General features: G+C 40.9%; 1 protein-coding gene across 2 annotated transcripts in view; it reads left to right on the top strand.

Moving 5' to 3' along the window:
- The window catches only part of LOC136867128 (uncharacterized), a 231,716-nt gene that overhangs the window by 146,796 nt on the left and 62,788 nt on the right, over nt 1-22,132 (top strand). Inside the window, exon 1 of one of the 2 annotated variants that reach the window (XM_067144232.2) lies at nt 19,116-19,233. The exons of the other annotated variant lie outside the window; for it this stretch is intronic. The gene's annotated coding sequence lies outside the window, so the exon portion shown is untranslated. Of the gene's footprint in view, nt 1-19,115; nt 19,234-22,132 lie in introns of those variants that run through there. 2 annotated transcript variants of the gene reach the window in all.

Here is a 22,132-nt window from a genome sequence, read left to right as displayed (position 1 = left end):
CCGACACAGATATGTCTTATTGCGACGGTGGGATAGGAAAGGTCTAGGAAGTAGAATGAAGTGGCCGTGGCCTTAATTAAGGTACAGCCCCAGCATTTGCCTGGTGTGAAAATGGGAAACCACGGAAAACCATCTCCAGGGCTGCCGACAGTGGGGCTCGAACTCACTATCTCCCGATTACTGGATACTGGCCGCACTTAAGCGACTGCAGCTATCGAGCTCGGTAGGACCTAGTGTTTACAGTGCACTATGTCTTCTGGTATGGGCTAGAGCAATCTTGTTATTTCCATTGATCTGTCTCAGCTTTATCCTTGGCTTTGACAAAATGAAAGTGACTGAGCTATGAGTGATGCTAGTAATGCCATTCCTTCTGCAGGCAGTCCCTGCTGTGAATGGTGTGAAAATATTGCTCATAGGGTCGGTTGGTGCATGCATTTCAGTGGGCTTGGCAGACTGATATGTAACAGCAACTTCTGGCTCGGTGAGGAAAGCAACGGGAAACTACCTCACTCCTCATTTCCCTAGTACGCCTCTTCAGTGATGTCTAGGCCATCTATGACAGCTGATGGCGTAGCTGTTGAGGATCCAACCAGCCTTCGGGCTGAGGACTAAACATACACATCCAAGGCAACATAAAAAGGAGGCATACAAGCGCGTTTCCCTGTCGTACCTCATTTTGAATGTCCGCCTCCGTAGCGTAACGGTTAGTGTTATTGGCTGCCGTCCTCGGGGGACCGGGTTCGATTCCCGGTACTGCCAGACATTTAAGAATGGCAGCAGGTATGTGGTTGAAATGGTACATGCAGCTCACCTCCATAGGGGGTGTGCATGAAAAGAGCTGCACCACCTCAGGATGAGGACACGAGTTTACTTGTTTTACCTCATTTTGAATATCTAGTGTATCAGACATCACACTTTCCATTCTTATACTCCTTAGTGTCTCACTCATTGTCATTCTCACCAGCCTTACCAATTTTCCAGGAATTCCCAGTTCAATCATGTTGTTGTTGTTGAGTCAACAGTCCATAGACAGGTTTGATGCAGCCCTCTATGCCACCCTATCCTGTGCTAAACTTTTCATTTCTACGTAACTGTCGCATCATGCATCTGCTCTAATCTGCTTGTCATATTCATACCTTGGTCTACCCCTACAGTTCTTACCGCCTACACTTCCTTCAAAAACCAACTGAACAAGTCCTGGGTGTCTTAAAGATGTGTCCTATCATTCTATCTCTTTCTTCTTGTCAAATATAGCCAAATCGATCTCCTCTCACCAATTCGATTCAGTATCTCGTCATTTGCGATTCGACCTATCCATCTCACCTTCAGCACTCTTCTGTAACACCACATTTCAAAAGCTTCTATTCTCTTTATTTCTGAGCTAGCTATCGTCCATATTTTACTTCCATACATTGCCACGCTGCAGATGAAAGTCTTCAGCAATATCTTCCTAAATCCTATATCAATGTTTGAAGTGAGCAAATTTCTTTTCTTAAGAAAGTTCTTCCTTGCTTGTGCTAGTCTGAATTTTCTGTCCTCCTTACTTCTGGCATCGTTACTTATTTTACTACCCAAGTAAAAATATTCATCGCCGAGCTCAATAGCTGCAGTCGCTTAAGTGCGGCCAGTATCCATTAATCGGGAGATAGTGGGTTCGAGCCCCACTGTCGGCAGCCCTGAAGATGGTTTTCCGTGGTTTCCCATTTTCACACCAGGCAAATACCGGGGCTGTACCTTAATTAAGGCCACGGCCGCTTCCTTCCAATTCCTAGGCCTTTCCTCTCCCATCGTCGCCATAAGACATATCTGTGTCGGTACGACGTAAAGCAAAATAGCAAGAAGAAAATATTCATCTGCTTCCTTTAAGACTTCATTTCCTAATCTAATGTTACCTGCATCACCTGCCTTCGTTCGACTGCAATCCATTACTTTTGTTTTGGACTTACTTATTTTCACATTTACCCCTTGCCCAAGACTTCGTCCATACCATTCAGCAACTTCTCGAGATCTTCTGCAGTCTAAGATAAAATAACAATATCATCGGCAAATCTCAAGGTTTTGATTTCCTCTCCTTGGATTGTGATTCCCTTTCCAAATTCCTCTTTGATTTCCTTTACTGCCTGTTCTATGTAAACATTGAAATGGAGGGGGACAAACTGCAGCCTTGCCTCACTCCTTTCTGGATTGCTGCTTCTTTTTCAAAGCCCTTGATTCTTATCACTGCAAACTGGTTTATATGCAGATTGTAGATAATTCTTCGTCCTCGGTATCTGATCCCAATCACCTTCAAAATCTCAAATAGCTTGGTCCAATCAATATTAACGAATGCCCTTTCTAGATCAACGAACGCGTTGTAAGCGGACTTGTCCTTCTTAATTCGATCCTGTAAGATCAGACATAAAGTCAGGATTGCTACACGTGTTACTACATTTCTTCTGAAGCCAAATTGATTTTCTCCCAACTCAGTTTCAACTTGTCCTTCCATTCTTCTCGAAATAATACGTGTTAACATTTTGCTGGCATGAGATACTAAACTAATGGTGCGGTAGTTTTCACACTTGTCAGCGCCGGCTTTCTTGGGAATAGGTATAACAACATTCTGCCGAAAATCGGATGGCACTTCTCCTGTCTCATACATCTTACATACTAGATGGAATAACCTTGCCACACTGGTTTCTCCTAAGGCAGTCAGTAATTCAGAGGATATTTCATCAATTTCAGGTGCCTTGTTCCTATTTAGGTCTCTCACCGCTCTGTCAAACTCTGACCTCAAAATTGGGTCAACCATTTCATCAGCATCAGTAGCCTTTTCTTGTTTCAGAAAGAAATCATCTACGTCTTTACCTTGATACAACTCCTGGATATGTTCCTGCCATCTTTCTGCTTTGCCTTCTTTCCCTAGAAATGGCTTTTCATCTGAGCTCTTAATATTCATACACCTAGATTTCCTTTCTCCAAAGGTTTCCTTGATTTTCCTGCATGCAGCATCTACCTATCCTACGACCATAAAATCTTCGACATCCTTGCACTCCTCCTTCAGCCATTCTTCCTTAGCTATCTCGCACTTTTTATCCACTTCATTCTTTAATCGCCTGTATTCTTTTCTGCCCTCTTCATTTCTTGCATTCTTGTATTTTCGTCATTCATCAATCAGGTCTAGTAGCTCCTGAGCTATCCACTGATTCTTAGTTGATCTTTACTTCCTTCCTGACATTTTGTTCAGCAGCCCTACTGACCTAATTTTTCATGACTATCCCTTCTTCCTCTATTGTGTCTCCTTCAGCCTTTTCATTTAGTACTTGTGCAACGTGTTCCTTGAAACAGTCCCTCACACTCTTCTCTTTCAACTTGTCTAGATTTCTCCTCCTTGCATTCCTTACTTTCTTCAATTTCTTCAACTTCAGATGGCATTTCATGACCAACAAGTTGTGGTCAGAGTCCACGTCTGCTCCTGGGAAAGTTTTGCAATCCAACAGCTGGTTTCTGAATCGCTGCCTAATCATAATGAAGTCTATTTGATACCTTCCAGTGTCTCCAGGTATCATCCACGTATAGTCCGGCTCCATGGCTAAATGGTTAGCGTGCTGGCCTTTGGTCACAGGGATCCCGAGTTCGATTCCCGGCAGTGTCGGGAATTATAACCATCATTGGTTAATTTCTCTGGCACGGGGACTGGGTGTATGTGTCGTCTTCATCATAATTTTATCCTCATCATGACGCGCAGGTCGCCAACGGGAGTCAAATCGAAAGATCTGCACCTGGCGAGCCGAACTTGTCCTTGGACACTCCCGGCACTAAAAGCCATATGCCATTTCATTTCATCCACGTATACAGCCTTCCTTTGTGGTGTTTGAACCAAGTATTAGCAAGAACTAAATTATGATCAGTGCAGAATTCAACCAACCGACTTCCTCTTTCGTTCCTTTGTCCCAGTCCAAATTCTCCTACTGTATTACCTGCTCTTCTTGGCCTACCACTGCATTCCAGTCTCCCATCACAATTAGATTCTCGTCACCTTTTACATATTGTATTAACTCTTCTATCTCTTCATATATTCTTTCGATTTCTACGTCATCTGCTGAGCTAGTAGGCATATAGACCTGCACTATTGTGGTGGGCACTGGTTTGGTGTCTATCTTGACGACAATAATTCTTTCACTATGCTGGTCGTAGTAGCTTACCCGCTGTCCTATTTTCTTATTCATTATTAAACCAACTCCCGCATTTCCTCTGTTTGATTTTGTGTTGATAATTCGGTAGTCGCCTGACCAAAAATCCTATTCTTCCTGCCAACGTACTTCACTTATACCAACTACATCTAACTTTAGTCTAACCATCTCCCTTGTTAGATTCTCTAATCTATCACAACGATTCAAACTTCGCACATTCCACGCTCCGACTCGCAGAATGTCAGTATCAATCTTCCTGATGATCGTCCCTTCTCGTGTAGTCCCCACCCGGAGATCCGAATGGGGGACTAGTTTACCTCCGGAATATTTTACCCGGGAGGAAGCCAGCATCAGTACATCATTCATACAGAGAGAGCTGCATGTCCTCGGGAGTTAGTTACGGTTGTAGTTTCCCGTTGCTTTCAGCCGCGTAGCAGTATCAACACAGCTAAGCAATGATTAGTATTAGGGGAAGGTCGGGAGGTATCGGACAGTTTAACTTTTTTGCCATAATTTTTTTATTGAATAGGAAATAAAACGTGTAATTCATTTTATATGCATCTATAGTCTTATATTAACGTACTCACTTGAATATATTAAATCATAATGAAAAACACGGACAATATTAACAAATTACGAGATCATTACAAATTCGCATGTTTGAAAACTGGAGGGTGGTATCGGACAGTCAATCGTTCGAATAAAAATATATTTTTCACATTCATAATACAAACAATTTAACGTCTGATCAGCGTTGAAGATTCTTGATGGAATAAAGAAATATTTTGTCACAAGATCATTTAATTTATCAAAAAATTTGTCCACTTGCTCCTTGTTGAAGCCTACTGTTCGCTGCAAGCTAGTAGACTCAGCCGTTCTCAAACTGAGGTCCTGGTTACTCTTCATAAAATCATAATAAAGGTCCTTTCCTGCCATCATTTTAGTTTTATTAAACCTATGTTCAACTCTCAATTCCTCAGCAAATTGATACACAAGTTTTAAAAAATCAGTTTTGTTGAGTGGCATGAGTTGGCTGTCCAGTGTTTTTATATGCATGAACAGGTCATTCTCTTCTTCATCTGAGAACGTTCTCTGATACGTCCCACTGTTCCCCGTACACACTTTGATAGGAATCTCTTTACCAGCACCAAGAGCTTAAATTCTATCACCTAACGTGCTTTTTGGAACAGAAAAACGTTAACTGGCCTCTCTAATACTCATTTTATTGTCCCTGACACTATTCACGGCTAATATCATAATGCCTTCTTCCCATTGTCCTCGTATCTTCCCCATGTTTACCTAAAACAAAGGATAGTACCATAAGTAACCTGGACGGAACTGCAACCTATGATGTCCGATACCGCCCGCCAGTTTCGTGTCCGATACCACCCGAATGACTCCCTTAAGAAACAACTGGAACTGAACGAGAACGTTCGAAAAGAAGCTGATTCTAAAAGCACGATATTACAGAGTAAGGAGTACTGTTTCTGCTAATGTACTTAAAATTCAATACAACAAACCCTTGTTGCTGCTGCTTCTTGGTAAAAATAAATCCGTGCGGGCCGAAAATCACACAATGAACAGAAATACACCACCACTCATAAACGACCCTGCCTCTCGACTGAATAGAACGTACCCACCCTTCAAACATGCGGGCGGACCTGTGAGTAACTAAACAGGTTCTGCCACATGCTGCTAACAAAGACATTCTGTGACTGTCCGATACCACCCGCTGTCCGATACCTCCCGACCTTCCCCTATTACAAGGCCATATCAGTCAATTATCTAGACTGCCGCCCTTGCAACTTCCGGAAGGCGGCTAACTCTGCTTTCGATGAACCATTCGTTAGTCTGGTCTCTCGACAAATACCCATCCGATATGGTTGCACCTGCGGCTCGGCTATCTGCTTCATTGGGTCTCACAAGCCTCAATCATAGTATGATACAATTGCTCTCATACTATACTATAATATGCTGCTTTGTAATCATTGAAGATGTGATGCGTGCCAATCCCAAATTCAATTGTCAACTATCCATAACAGTCGTTATTTTTCTCGAATGACTTTGTTTTGTCGTAGGCATCATGGAAAGTTAAAGATGTTACCTGACGAGAGAGATTTAGTTCAATTAATTTAGAAAAAATGTCTGAAATGCAGGATAATAGTAACCACGCTTAGTCAAAAATGAGTGAAGGCATGGTGCTTACTCTTTTAAGAAGGAATACAGCTAAGCAATCATCCCCTCTTAACACTTTTCAGAGGTAAAATGGAATATCTCCGACCCTTCGTAGGATGAAAGTACCAGCAATAGACAGCGAAAAGCCACAGAGGGCGAGAAAATGAAACATTCCGCAGGCCTCGCAAGGCTAATTCTTCAGGGATGGGAAGAGAACAAGTGTTGACTAACGGAGGTCGATAAAGAAAGTGAACAGCCTGCCACAAATAATGTCAGCTGGGGGCCCCACACCGACTTCAAGTTCTTGGTATGTATGTATGTATGTATGTATGTATGTATGTATGTATGTATGTATGTATGTATTACATCCTTACGGGCTTCGATGGGAGATCCAAGTACAATAATGCGTCAGCATAACCTGACGAACAACTACGGGTGAGACTTTATCGAAGAGCGGCCCGATTTAGCCAACACGGGCTGCGAAACGCCCTCCTCCTACTTTCTGTGCTAGCCTCGGCAGCTCGAGTACCTTGGGGTTGTAACGTTCGAGGGAAAAATTGTAAATAAGAAAAACATTTAGGATGGAGTGTTATTTAATGTGAAAGTGGGGTTTCTGGGTTCAACTATTTACTGGATACTGCTTAGCACTGCTAGAAATGACAAGAATCATGCAATGGGGTCACGAATATCAATGTATTCCTGAATTGTGACATAAGAAAAAAGAACACTATCACAATAACGTCTCCGCACACGGAGGAAAGAAAATAAACAGTACTCAAATTAAATTGACTCGCCTGAAGGGCGTTCACTGGTCTCACTCAGCACAGGCTTCATTTGGTAATGGAGTATAATCGAAGTCTGGCAATTAAACATAATATAACTTTCTATCCTTAATTTAGTTTCTTTCGGTCAATCACCACCATGTGATTTGAGAAGGTGTCCCCTACTAATACACTCTATTCTTAACACGTAATTAACCGGTCCCTACGCTACATACTTAACACATGAGAAAAATATTTACATAAAAAACGCACAACAATGAGCAAAAACTCCGGATTCCCCGTAACCCTGATACCAAGACAAACATGATGAACATCGGTTCTGTTTGAATCAAAGAAATAAAACAATACACTGAACATAAATCATATATGCACTTTATGTACAAATGGGGCCATTCCTGTAAGAAAAACATGGATATCACTTCCTTCTGCCCCCGGTGAAAGCTTAATGCAAGCTTGCACAGGCCGGCTCATTCTGGCCTGGGTTCGAACCGGGCTTCTTCTGAATGAGAGATACATATCTGAAAATCCCTAGCTATCCGTTGCCTTGTACACCTGTACGTGGGAGCGGGTCATTTATTTTATATTAACCACCATCTAAATTATCATTATATTATCATTTAACACAAGTGTTCTTAAACCGAACTATTTAAAGAAAATCCAAGGGTCCATAGTTTTTAACTTCAATACATAGCAGTCTGCACGAAGGGGAACCGGAACACAAAAAAGAAAAATGTTCCGGGGGAATGGTCACCCGTCGCCCTATCTATTCATGAGCCAAGGCGCACCGTAACCTTCTAATTACAGCAGCTATTTCACTTCCCAGGATACACTTATTATCGCCCAATTCATATTTTATTTAACCCATTTATTTCATATCACCGCACAGATCCCAAGAAATACTGTTCACTTGCTCTCCATCCTCTCATACTTTACGTCGATTATCTTGAGGCATTGTAACATCCACATCCGAGTTCCTCATTTAATATATCATCGTTGACTCTTTTGGGCGTTCGGTCTTCTCATACTGCGTATCCCAGTTCATTGGGCATAAGACTACCATTATTCCCTTCTCAACCCTTTATATTTCTCTTCGCTCAATGTAAACATTCTGACCACTCCCTGTAACACCCGGATTTGCACATTGTCCCCAACATACTGTAATTTACCTAAATAACACAATTTTGTATATCTCTCAGTCAGAACTCTTCACTCTTGATGTTCATGCCTTAACAGTATGTATCAGCTAAGCATGCATTGTCTGAATGACCCGTGAGCTCCCCGGCGATTCTCTACAACAACCATATTGAACATCTTCGACATGGTGTCCCTCATTCAGCACTCACTGCTGTTTCCAACCCACCTTAGGGGAACTCAAAATACTATTCTATCCTTGTTTCTCATACTTGCTAGGATATTACTAGTTACTAACAATAAACTACTCCTCACGGAGGACTTATCAGAAAGATAGAAATGGTTTGTCCGTAGAATTAGCTCTCTTAATTTCACGTTAACATGACAAAAGAAAACTCAGATTCCATATTAGAACAAGCATTATTTACAGCATTGATGTATTAACAAAAGAAAATCCTACATTATGTCGCCCCGGTTATACTTTATCGTACTAAGAAGTAAAATGACATCAACTCATCTGTTTGGTGGTCATTTTTCTTTCCACGGGAAAACCCATGGTAGAGTTCTACTCGTCCATCCTCTCGGCGCTGTAGACGAGAGTATCAGCCTTCGAACCTGGTCTGCGACAGTCCATCATCCTGGTCAGTTCGTTCAACTGCTACACATCTTGAAGTAATCCAATTGGTATCAGCTTCAGCACTCGTCACAGGTTCCCTTTGTCTACAACGGCACATACACAGAATTTACACAGGAGTTTTCCTTATATAGGCAGGCCACTCTAATCAAGGGCGGCACGCATTAACACAGTGAGTAGGGTGACTCATGAGTCATAAGACTTGAGTGAGAACTCTGACTCCGAATAGCGGGTTGTCTCTGTCGACGCTCTTCTACCGCCGAATGTTACTGCTCCGAATTGGATACCACTACTTTACTGATAGCGCGTACCTACTTATTTATGCCGGCTTTGTTCATAGCCGACTCCCGCTATTCTTTTATACAAATGTTTCTGGCGGCCTACTCAATTTATGCACAGCACTGAGACACTTGCCTACCGACGGATTTTTTATTATGGACACTCGAGTTTAGGCTTTCATTACAAAAGAACCATTAGGCATATTGCAATGCGAGTAATACCAATATTTTCCTTGTTTAATTCTACATTAGCTTATATAAGACAGATTGTTTTCGACGTTCATTAAATATTTTTTATTTGTGGTTGTAATAAATATTGCCCGCATTTTTAGCTTCTTCTCTAGGAAGCGCTCACTTAGGAATATATACAAGGAAAACTACTTGTCTGATGGTAATGAAATTTTTATATGTTATAACCACATGTATTTGTGATGTAATACTCAAGTTATAATTTTATTCAATCACCCCGAAAAAAGTTCTTATCATTTTTCTAAAGCAACTCTTTCTCAGCCCAGGATAAATGTACAGCAGCAAACTTGGACTTGTTTTGAAACAATCAGTCATGGTTATCAGAAACTATAACAACTGTAACCGTACAGTGTGGTACCGAATTTATGAAGAGTAATATTGAAGGGAGGTTTTGTGCACGCCGGACCGTGCGATTAACAGCAGGCCGGGTGGTGAAATCGAGCGCAGTGTTGCCGCTTTCAGTAGTAACCACGCGCGCAACGAACACAGCTTTTCGTTTACTTTCAACCTTTACTTTCAACTTGTAATGATTTTGAGTGCTATTTGTTTCTTTCAATGTGAGGGGGAAAAGTAGGGGACAATAGGTTCCCTGTGTACAAGAAGGTGGCAGATTGCCTTGGATAATCGCTGTCGTCAGTGAAGAGAGTAGGACCGCTTCAAAGGACAATGATGGAAATACGTCTTCCTGGTCAAGAAAGAAGTAGTGTGTGAGACTGGTGCGTCCAAAAATCCATCTCGATGATTTTACTTTGGGCACAATACGAAGAAATATGCACGATTTTTATATGAATAAGATATCTCCCACAATTTAAAGCCTCCGCATGAAACTGAAAGAAAATATGGCGGATTTTCCTGATATGTCAATTTCTACGCTTTTGAAAGTAGTTCAAAGCTTGGGATTCAGATTCAAAAAATGAAAAGGAAACCAGTCGTAATGGAATCTGTGACAGTTGCTGCATCCCGACATACCTACCTTAGACGAATTGGAGACTTAAAAGCACAGGGCTACAAGATCTTCCTTACAGACGAGACCTGGTGCGGACAGAACCATACCATGAAATATGGGTGGCAAGAAAACGTGGTTGAAGCTTTAGAAAACAACTTTGACAACTATAATCTGTACAGAGGGTACATTCAGCAAATTTATGGATGGTGTGGAGGGTTCAAAACATCGTTTGGAGCTGGGAAACGCGTCATAATTTTACACGTCGGAAGTGAAGAAGGATTTCTTGACGGTGCAGAACTTTGTTTTATTGGCAAGAAAGGAAGTGATTATTACCACAATGAGATGAACTCGACTCATTATGAAGAATGGTTCACGAAAGTCCTGAGTTTATTGCCTCAAAGGTCGGCTGTCGTTATAGATCAAGCTCCATATCATACGATAGTCGATCCTTCATCTAAAACCTTGAACATGTCATGGCTGAAACCTGAAATTATATCTTAGATAACATCAAAGTATATTTCACTACCACCTGGAGTTGACGATTATAAAAAATTAAGTAAATCAGAGCTGATTGTCCTTGCCAGGCCTTATTTTCAAACATCGGTAAAGAAGCTGGAACAACTGACTAAACAACTTCGACCAGATGTACAACTTGTTTAGTTACCAGTGGCCCATTGCGAGTTTAATACAATCGAGTTCATTTGGACTTACGTAAAAGGAAAAATAGCAAAAACAAACATGGCTAACACATTAGAAAATGGTAGAGGTACGGAAGCAATTAACGCTTTATGCCGAGAAGCCTTACGTACCGTAACCCCTGTACTCTGGAAACAATGTATTAAACACTACTGGGAAAAAGATGGACTGTCTGAAAATGTCCCTTATTTTGAGCCAGTCATAATCAACATGAATGACAGCAGCACCGAACATCGGAACACAGTGATTTTTCAGACGAATAAAATTGATAGAATAAAATATTGTAATTTTTTTGCTAGTTGTTTAACGTCGCACCGACACAGATAGGTCTTACGGCGACGATGGGACAGGAAAGGGCTAGGAGTGGGAAGGAAGCGGCCGTGGCCTTAATTAAGGTACAGCCCCAGCATTTGCCTGGTGTGAAAATGGGAAACCACGGAAAACGATTTTCAGGGCTGCCGACAGTGGGGTTCGAACCTACTATCTCCCGAATACTGGATACTGACCGCACTTAAGCGACTGCAGCTATCGAGCTCGGTATATTGTAAATATATGTAAATAATAATGCAAATAACTCCTGTAAAAATTGTACAGTGTGATATTTCTAAATTAGGAAGTCAACCATTTTTAAACCTGCCATTGAAGGTCGAAAGCCCTTGTAAGAAAAGGTGATCGGAAGTGGGAATTTATAAGAAGAAATAAAATTAAAGGTTGGAAGTAAACGAAAAGCTGTGTTCGTTGCGCGCGTGATTACTACTGAAAGCGGCAACACTGCGCTCGATTTCACCACCCGGCCTGCTATTAATCGCACGATCCGGCGTGCACAAAACCTCCCTTCAATATTACTCTTAATAAATTCGGTACCACACTGTACGGTTACAGTTGATATAGTTTCTGATAACCATGACTGATTGCTTCAAAACAAGCCCAAGTTTGCTGCTGTACATTTATCCTGGGCTGAGAAAGAGTTGCTTTAGAAAAATGATAAGAACTTTTTTCGGGGTGGTTGAATAAAATTATAACTTGAGTATTACATCACAAATACATGTGGTTATAACATACAAAAATTTCAATACCATCAGACAAGTAGTTTTCCTTGCATATATTCCTAAGTGAGCGCTTCCTAGAGAAGAAGCCAAAAATGCGGGCAATATTTTTTACAACCACAAATAAAAAATATTTAATGAACGTCGAAAACAGTCTGTCTTATATAAGCTAATGTAGAATTAAACAAGAAAAATATTGGCATGACTCGCATTGCAATATGCCTATTGCTTCGTTTGTAATTAAAGCCTAAACTCGAGTGTCCATATTTAAAAATCCGACAGTAGGTTCGATTGGCTATTGTTCGAGTTCCTAACACACAGTTCACAAGGTTATAAAGTTTACGGTTGTGACGGGCAATGACTTCGTGTTACTAAGTGGTCAATAGACTGTGCTCAGTCCAGAACAGGCTTTATAATGTCAACTCGCTGGTCCTTGGGGTGGTAGACTCCTTCACGCTTAATTAAGGAATTCGGCTCCGTTAATAACTGGAGTTCAAGACACCTAAGGGTGCGTATTGTAGACCTCGACTCCATCTTTCACCCGATCCAAGTGTGATCGTGATCCGATGGGCATTTCTTAAGTAATCAAGCTCCCGCCTTTAATTACGGCACTCGCGTCCCTTCGAGGGAGGAGTTAACTTTGGGCGCAATTCTCGGCTTGAGAGACGCGCTATATTCACACGTGTTAGCGATCCATTACAGCTTGACATCTGGTGACCTCAGTTCTCTCCGTGAATAAAGTATTTCATATGTTCAGTCTGGAATAAACAGAAAATCCAGCTCTATTCATTGAAGTGCCTCACATATCTTTCCTACGTCTGGATAAAAATATCACATAATTTTGCGCGCGAAAATTCGACGTTGGCACACATGAAATATGCAGTTAAACCAGGAAGTTTCTTCGGTTAGTGTGGAACCCTGTAAAATAGGCCACACCTCTGGGCGTATTAGACTGTCGTTGCGTCGCGTCTTATCTCCAACTCTGTTTTACACTTTAGAGCGTTTTTCTCGCAGGACTCGGTCTCGGCCACACCTTTCCCTTGTTTTCCGGGCTATTTTTCGCGGGTCCGGTTCTGACCACACGCCGATCGAGTCCCGGGGATGTTCCTTTTGCCCAACATGCTACAAATAACGCGATTTCTGAAGTGATTTTAATGGGATGGAAAGGTGCAGATGCTGTCAATGAGCTGCACAGGACAATGTACGGTTTTAGTGTATGTATGTATGTATGTATGTATGTATGTATGTATGTATGTATGTATGTATGTATGTATGTATGTATGTATGTATGTGTGTATGTGTGTATGTATGTATGTATGTATGTGCACTGACATCCCAAAAGTCAGGGGGTATGGGGCTAGTATCGTGTAGGCATCCGCTAGCTCCTAGGTTTTTTCTGTCGCATTGTCGCCATAAGACCTTTCTATGTCGGTGTGACGTAAAGCCAATTTGAAAAGAAAAAGAAACAATTCCAGAGATCGTTTTTACAATCGACTTATTATAAAAATAAAATGATACTCGACTACGCAAAGTGAGTGCATCTCTTCATTCTTATACCTTGCACTTAAAATTCCATCTCGCGAGACGTATTCGTGCATAAAATATACGGCTCTCTCTCCATTACAATATATCCAGTGTTTTGTAGTGTTAAATTCACATTTCACTGTCTTCTACATAACCGCACGAGCAAGATGCAATCATTAGACAGGTTGTGATCTAGGGGATCTTATTTAGCAAGGGAAGAGGCGCCGTGAACTGAATAAGTTTGCGGACCACTGGTCTAGACAAATCCAGCTTTCGCAATAAAAACATTCGTGGCTGCCACATGCAAGGAGTAACATTTATGAAAACGTAATGTTTCTTGACCCTCGGGCGACTTCCTGTCCCATTGATTGTCACAGTCCTGTCGGCGGACATGCGTGACTACACGACACGCGCCCCAAGAAGGTAATTCCCCTGAATCAAAGAAGTGCGTGCACAGGGTAGGCGGTCTAATGAGCATTACTTTGTAAGTGAACGTCAGTGAAATTAGCTTTTTGTGCCTAGTGTTAATTTATCGGAAATCATTAATTACTTTTGAGACTGGCTTTCTTAGAGCATTCATTTGCCAATCCTAATTGTAAAGTGTCTCAAGCGTTCATACTGACATATCTTGGAATTAATAAAAGCGTCTTCTTGATCTGCCGTCCTTCTGGTCTATCTCAGCTATCACCTCTAATAGTTTCTTAAGCAATATGTCTATCCGGTAACATATTTAGTATCATTATCTACCTCTGAAAGTTCATAGAGCTCTTCCCAGAGGAAATGATACAAATTCTATGTTTGAGGAGAAATCATTATCACTCGTCAAACTATGTTAACTGTTCCTTACCATTAGAATAGAATAAAATACTCCCATCCCCTAGTTCCGGATTGCCTGGAACTGAGGTGAGAGTAATCATTCATTGCAATCCAAATTATTTTTGATGCATGATTTTCTCGTTACAATTAACTTATCTGTTACTACATTAAATATTACAATTACGCCTGATCACTATTTGCACCCAATCTCTAAATTTCAGTTTTAATTTTTTTAAATATTTGTACTAGACATTAACAGTGTTATGTAGTCTAGGACAATATGTATATTACTCTTATTATTAATTAGTGCAAGATTTTATTTATATACTAATGGAAAGAAATAGAGTTAGAAATGGCTGTGGAAGTAAGGAGAAATTGAAGGAACCTACTAGGAAATTGAATCTAGCAAAGAAGTCAGCTAAGGATAACATGATGGCAAGCATAATTGGCAGTCATTAAAATTAACGTGAAAAATGGAAGGATATGCACACGTACTTTAAGGCAGAAACAGGTTCCATGAAGGACAATCCAGGAATCATTAATGAACAAGGCTTGTGTGTATGTGAGGATCTTCAAAAGGCAGAAGTACTCAGTCAGCAGTATGTACAGATTGTTGGTTACAAGGATAATGTCCAGATAGAGGAGGTGACTAATGCTAAAGAAGTATTAAAATTCACTTATGATAACAATGACATTTACAACAAGATTTTAAAAAAGTTGAAAACTAGAAAAGCAGCTGAAATTGATAAGATTTCTGGGGATATACTAAAGACAATGGGTTGGGATATAGTACCATATCTGAAGTACATATTTGATTGTTGTTTGCATGAAGGAGCTATACCAAATGAATGGAGAGTTGCCCCTGTGTAGAAAGGAAAGGGTGATATACATAAAGCTGAAAATTACAGGCCAGTCAGTTTGACATGTGTTGCATGTAAGCTTTGGGAAGGCATTCTTTCCGGTTATATTACGCATGTTTGCGAAATTAAAAACTGGTTCGATAGAAGGTAGTTCGGATTTAGTAAAGGTTATTCCACTGAAGCTCAACTTGTAGGATTCCAGCAAGATATAGTAGATATCTTGGATTCAGGAGGTCAAATGGACTGTATCGCGACTGATCTGTCTAAAACATTTGATAGGGTGGAACATGGGGGACTACTGGCAAAATGAGTGCAATTGGACTAGACAAAGGAGTGACTGAATGGGTTGCTGTATCATTTAATGTTTTTTTTTTAAAGTTGCTTTACGTCGCACCGACACAAATAGGTCTTATGGCGACGAATGAACAGAAAAGGGTTAGGAGTGGGAAGGGAGCGACCGTGGCCTTAATTAAGGCACAGCACCAGCATTTGCCTGGTGGGAAAATGGGAAACCACGGAAAAACATCTTCAGGGTTGCCGACAGTGCGGTTCGAACCCACTATCTCCCGAATACTGGATACTGGCCGCACTTAAGCGACTGCAGCTATCGAGCTCGGTACGTGATAATTTCAAATGGTGTCGCATAATTAATACATAAGCAAACTGACGCTTTCGGAAAGGAGCACTTGCAGATACTGGATAAAAAACGGGATGAAATTAAGAATTGGCAGGGGCCGATGACCTAGGTGTTAGGTACCTTTAAACAACAATCACCATGAAGATTAGGCGGAAGCGGCATATCATTATACACCTACAATGCCAACAATATTCTTCAGTCACAGTCACGTCTAAACAAAACTGGGTTCAGGAAGCACAAATGTGTACCCATTCCCATTAATATTTCACAGTCCAGCACTCTTTGTCATTTGAACCATCAAATTCAAACTGTTTCACTCTCAGGCTTTTAGCCTTCTTGTTAACACTGCTATGAATTCAAAGCAGAATCTTAAACTAATTCACCACTGAACATGTTTGAAATGGAGTACATTTTCCAAATAGTATTGTGATCGCGATTTCAATCGTATCTTAGGAGCAATTCAACAATATCGTGATCATTATTTGAGGTAATCATATTCTTCAATAAGAACTGGACAGACTTGGACTGCAAGAGGTTTTCCTCTCCACTAAATAATTGACACATGTTTAAATAATCAGACATCGCACTCTGGTTTTCTGTCCCACGAGTGAACTCTAAAACAAACCACTGAGTTTGTCACGTTAACGCGCATAGCGTAGTAAGTTCAGCACTTACCGGTATCTACAATTCAAACTTCTCATCTGCGATCGAAACTATAGGTGGGCCGGCACAAGGTTGCACTTGACAGTTGTAAGTCATGTTGGCACCACTACAAAAATGAAATGAAAAACGTCACCCGTCAGTCAGAATCTCCAATCCACTACTTTTTATGCCAGATACAGTTACGCATTTTATTCATGTTACTTCGTATTTAAATCCGTATAGTGTTCATAATCTTTTATTTTCTTACACAAATATGAGCATTTAAAAGATATTATAAGGTTTAAGCGAGCTAAAAAATAAATACAAACTATTTTCAGTTGATTATTGTTGGCAATGTAGGTAGTATAGTGGTGCCATCTATAAGTAGCTTGACTACTGTATCGAAGTGTTGCCGTTTTGTCTGTCGCCGCTAGCACGTGGTCGGGTGTGATTCGCGCGTTTATGAAAGTTTTGTTTTCATTGTGAGATAATTGTGACCTTTTATTTTAACGAATGCAGTGCGATGTCTCGGAAATGACAACATAGTCATGAAGCGCGAAGTGATAATCCTTTGAGCCGCGGGTGTCCCTTAATAGTAAGGCATTAGAATTAGTGCGGAGAACTCGTGAGTTTTACGAAAGGGAGACGAAATTCGTACGCTTGTATAGCCGTCTCTCCGTTCCTGTAGATCATGTTGTGGATCGCATATCTCAAACATTAGGGCTTTCAAAGCGTACTGTCATTCAGACAGGTGTTCGCCGCCAAGAACAGAAGGAAAAAGTGACTGGGGTACAAAGCAGTAGCAAAAAACGGGGCTGATAGTAGGAACTTGTTTCACAGCACTCCGGGAAAGAAACGAATTAAGCTATCTCCTGTAACAGGAATTAATTATTTCCAGGCTGATGCAAAACGAAGACACAAGTACGATTTTTACAGCTCAAAGTCCCTTCTATCATTGTTATGGACAATGCACGTTACCACTCCGTAATAATGGACAAGACCCCTTCTTCGAGCGCCCATAAAGAACTGTAAGTGGAATGGCTGCAGTAAAGAAATATCCCAGCGCATATGTGTATGACTAAATTAGTCGACACCGGGCGAGTTGGCCGTGCGGTTAGGGGCGCGTAGCTGTGAGCTCGCATCCGGGAGATAGTGGGTTCGAATTCCACTGTCGGCAGCCCTGAAGATGGTTTTCCGTGGTTTCCCATTTTCACTCCAGGCAAATGTTGGGTGTGTACCTTAATTAAGGCAACGGTCGCGTCCTTCCCATTCCTAGGCCTTTCCAAAGCAAATAGCAAAAAAAAAAAAAAAAAAAAAAATAGTCGACGAGGTAGCGAAGGAACAAGGGCTCGAGGTAATTAGGTTGCCGCCGTACCACTGTCACTTAAACCTCATTGAGTTAGTACGGTCTGGGGTGAAGTAAAACATTACGTACGCACTTATAACAAGTCCTTCACAGTTACTGAAGTGGAAGGACTGCTCCGGGAGAGTATTGCTCGAATGGATGCGGCTTTGTGCAGGAAGAAATTTAGCCATGTCGAAGCATTCATTAATTCAGCAATGGCAGTACATGGCATCATCAGTGACTCTCAGGAGTTGATGATCTGCCTAGACGATGATGACAATGACAACGAAGGCGACTGTAGTGATGGCAGTGAACTGGAGGGTATCGAGCTTCTGCCTTTGTGAATCGGGTATGAAAATAAGGTTTCTGAATTTTCGTAATTTTATAGATTTTACTTGAAACATTTTGTGTTAGCACCGGTGTATATTATTCCAACATTTATTGGTGTATTTGAAGTGAGATCCTTGTCGGCCGATTTCTTCCGTGTTTTCTAACATGACGATAATAAGAACTTCGTAGTATATTTGTCTCGTATAGGTAATTTTGTGTGGTGAATAATCGGTGAGTTGAAAGTTCAATTTTTGTCGGCAGATTTTATTTGTATTGTGTATCATCGCGATGACATTAAAAACATTTCTCCCATGTGTCGTGCAATCAGCTGCTGTTACGGCGGCAACATCGCTTCGTGCGCCATTGCAGTGTGACCAATATTGTGCGCAGCTGTCATGTGCAACCTTACGCCGGCCCACCTATAAGATTTTGAGGAACTTGAGGATTATCATCACCCTTGATCTATCGACAGTGTTATGGTACTCGACAAGATGTACCGGTACCAGAAATACAAATATTACCTTATATGAATGATGCCGTCAGGTGGAGACTCGCTCCCTGTTAGGTCCTCACTCACTAGATAAAAGATGCACGTCCGATAATGTCCCCAGCGGAGGCGATAATGAGATTCATCAACAAGCCGAGAACTCGGGTGCAGAACTTTCCTTAGCAACTGTTGAGGCGAGTCTGGCCCGAAGACCGATCCGAGTTCTGACATGAGTCCGCAATGTTCTGTCGACTGAGGCGGGTATCATGGCGTACAATATTGTACTTCATGAATTCTCTCTTCCTTCGAGAGGTAATCCATTGCCTCGTATCAGAACTGCGCGTCGCATGTCTCGACTAATCGGCGAATCTCTTCTTGTGGTTGATCGCCACACTGAGTTGGGGGCGTGGTTGGGGCCCCCTGAAGAACACCGGCTAACCATTGCAGATGGAGCTGTGGGTGTTGTGTGCATCATAAAATATGAAGGTAATGTATAATGCTTAGCGTATAAAAAGGGGGCTGCCTGGCCGAGGCGGTAAAGGCGTGCTCGGTTCGCCCGGAAGGACGTGGGTTCGAATCTCCGTTAGGATGTCGTAAAATTTAAGCAACGAGATTTCCACTCCCGGAGGTGCATATGGCCCTGAGGTTCACTGAGCCTACTCCAAAAATGAGTACCAGGTTAATTCCTGGGGGCGAAGGTGGCCAGGTGTAAAGCTAACCACTCTACCCCATCACGTGCCGAGGTTAACAATGGTGGAAGCCTTTACCTTCCACTCCTCCAAGGGCCTTCATGGCCTGTACGGAGGTGACTTTGCTTTGTAGTGTATAAAAGCATGAAGGTTTACCCGGAAATATGAATGTAATGTAGAATGTGCAGCAATTATATCCGGAAATGTGAATGTAATGTACAGTAGAATGTGTAGCAAATAAAAAATACATTATATGTTCTTGTCCCATTGTGTAGGTATACACTAGTCGTGATTATTTTTAGAGGTAATAATATCCTTCGGTCAAAATTGGACAGGGTTGGACTGCCTAACTACAATATAATTATCCGAGAGGTCTTCCTTTCGAGTAAATAAATAATTGACATGTTCAGCTACATCAAAGAAAGGACGATAAGTTCCACCTTTTCAATACTATATATTGTGTGAAAGTTTTACATTTCTGTTAAAACATCACAATTTTTGTATATTTAGTACCAGTTTCGACAGATTCTCTGTCATCTTCAGCCAGGAACAATTATACAAAGACAAGTGACATTAATCATGACTCTTGGGTTAAGATTACAATAGTAGTTATATACATGATATGGTTAAAATAGTATTTACATATATAGACTGGAGGTCAGTAAGATAAAAAAAGTCGTATTTCTATAGGTGTATACGTTAATATTTCTAATTAAAAGGATTAACTTGTTGAAAGAAATTCTGTTCTTGTAATATAAAATTGTAGTAGCGTATGATTATTGGCTTAAGTCTATAATATTTTAACTGATGACCGGCCGGTTCATTTTTGAAGGCATGTAGCCATTGAAAAAGTGAACAAACATTTAGTCATGTGTTGTTCCGCATAAAATATGCACAATAAAATTATATACAAATTCAAATGGGGCTTCAAGTTGGTTTTGAGAAAGAAGATTTATATTAAAATGTTCAATGCAAACAAAAATAGATGCATTAATTTGTCACTGCATGTTGATGCTGACAGTCAAATTGTCCATTCTTAACGTTAAATGTTCAGCTAAGTGAAATGAAATAACTTCAAAATCCAAAGAATGACACGTTCAGACAAGATGGTTGAGGTTATTTTATCTGAGCACATCTGCGCTTGTGTTAAACCATCTCACTCGGTTTATTCGAGCATGTGTTGTTTTTCAGGAACATGCAAACCAAGCGAGGTGGTTTGTGCCAGGGAGAGACTTACCTGTAGATGATGTCAAGCAGTTAACGACTTTCTGAGAGACTGTATATTTTCCTGTAGGAAGGAAGTGGTTGAAAATAGGGAGAATGAAATAATGCTCCCAAAACTAAGAAACCTAAACCATTTTGTCTAACCAGCAGTATATGCTAGCATACCAGCGGTAATTTATTCCTAACTCGACCACTGTCTGTTGCTAAAATACGCCGATCTTACTGTTGGCTTTAACGAGGACCAAGGACCCCAAGAGCAGCCTTCTCTGTTAATTTTTGCATCCATTCTTTTTTTCAGTGACCAAGACATTCATTGGATTTTTATGTTGATTTCATTCAGTAGCGTAGCCAGGATCAGCCGATGAGGTTATACGGTAGTTACGAAATGATGAAAGAATACAACGAAGGTGCTTGTGCATGTGTGGTGTGCGTATGCAAGACTTGTGATTATAAGGACACTGAGACAAGTGAATTATGATGATATCCAGCCGGGCTGAGTGGCTCAGACGGTTGAGGCGCTGGCGTTCTGAACCCAACTTGCTTGGCTCAGTCCGGTGGTATTTGAAGGTGCTCAAATATGTCATTCTCGTGTTGACAGATTTACTGCCACGAAAAAGAACTCCTGTGGGACAAAATTCCGGCCCCTCGGCGTCTCCGAAAATCGTAAAAGTAGTTAGTAGGACGTAAAGGAAATAACATTATTATTAGTTCAGATCGCAGTACACTACAAAATCTTACATTAAAATACAGAACAAGAACAACACGATCAAGGTCAACAATTTTATAGCGAATGGTACTGTATGTTCTTCTTGCAATCTATAACCCAACTTTCAAGGCTTCTTAGAAAATAGATTCAACAGATCTGTTGATTCTAAAATTATGTCTCTGAATGTTTATTGTTTATTGTGTATTGTCAGTTTCAGTTTATCTTTTTGTAAAATTTCCAGGGGGTGTTCTAACCCCCAGTACCCCCCCCCCCCCACTAGCTACGCACCTGAGATAAACCAAGCTTCATTACTCATTAAGATACGTGAGAAATCCACAATTCCGTCACATAGCCTACACATTGTAAATTTCAACTACAAAAATTAGATGGGCGAGAATTTGACATACTGGAAGAAATCAATGATGGAAAGTATAGTAATAAAATAGAGAAAAACAGAATGAGATGTTCAGAATATATTGAATGCATGAATGAAGAAATAATGCCAGAATCTTGGAATTAGGCATACTAATGATGACTCGAGAGGCTTAGTGATATCCAGACCGCAAAGAATGGATCTGGCTATTAACAGCATAAGAACGTAACTGACATAATTAAATTTTTGATATCATCATAATCAAGCTACAGTTTATACCTACACAAAAGGTACACATTTTGAAGGTCAAACTACCTCACTCCTCATTCTGCCTCATTTTGGCAGCGTCATTGGTTTTTGTGGTTTCCCTTATGGGGTCTTGGTTGTAGGCAG

The sequence above is a fragment of the Anabrus simplex genome, chromosome 3 (assembly GCF_040414725.1).
Source record: "Anabrus simplex isolate iqAnaSimp1 chromosome 3, ASM4041472v1, whole genome shotgun sequence".
Lineage (NCBI taxonomy): Eukaryota > Metazoa > Arthropoda > Insecta > Orthoptera > Tettigoniidae > Anabrus > Anabrus simplex.
The sequence above is the reverse complement of the archived record's forward strand: the minus strand, read 5'-3'. Positions and strand labels throughout refer to the sequence as shown.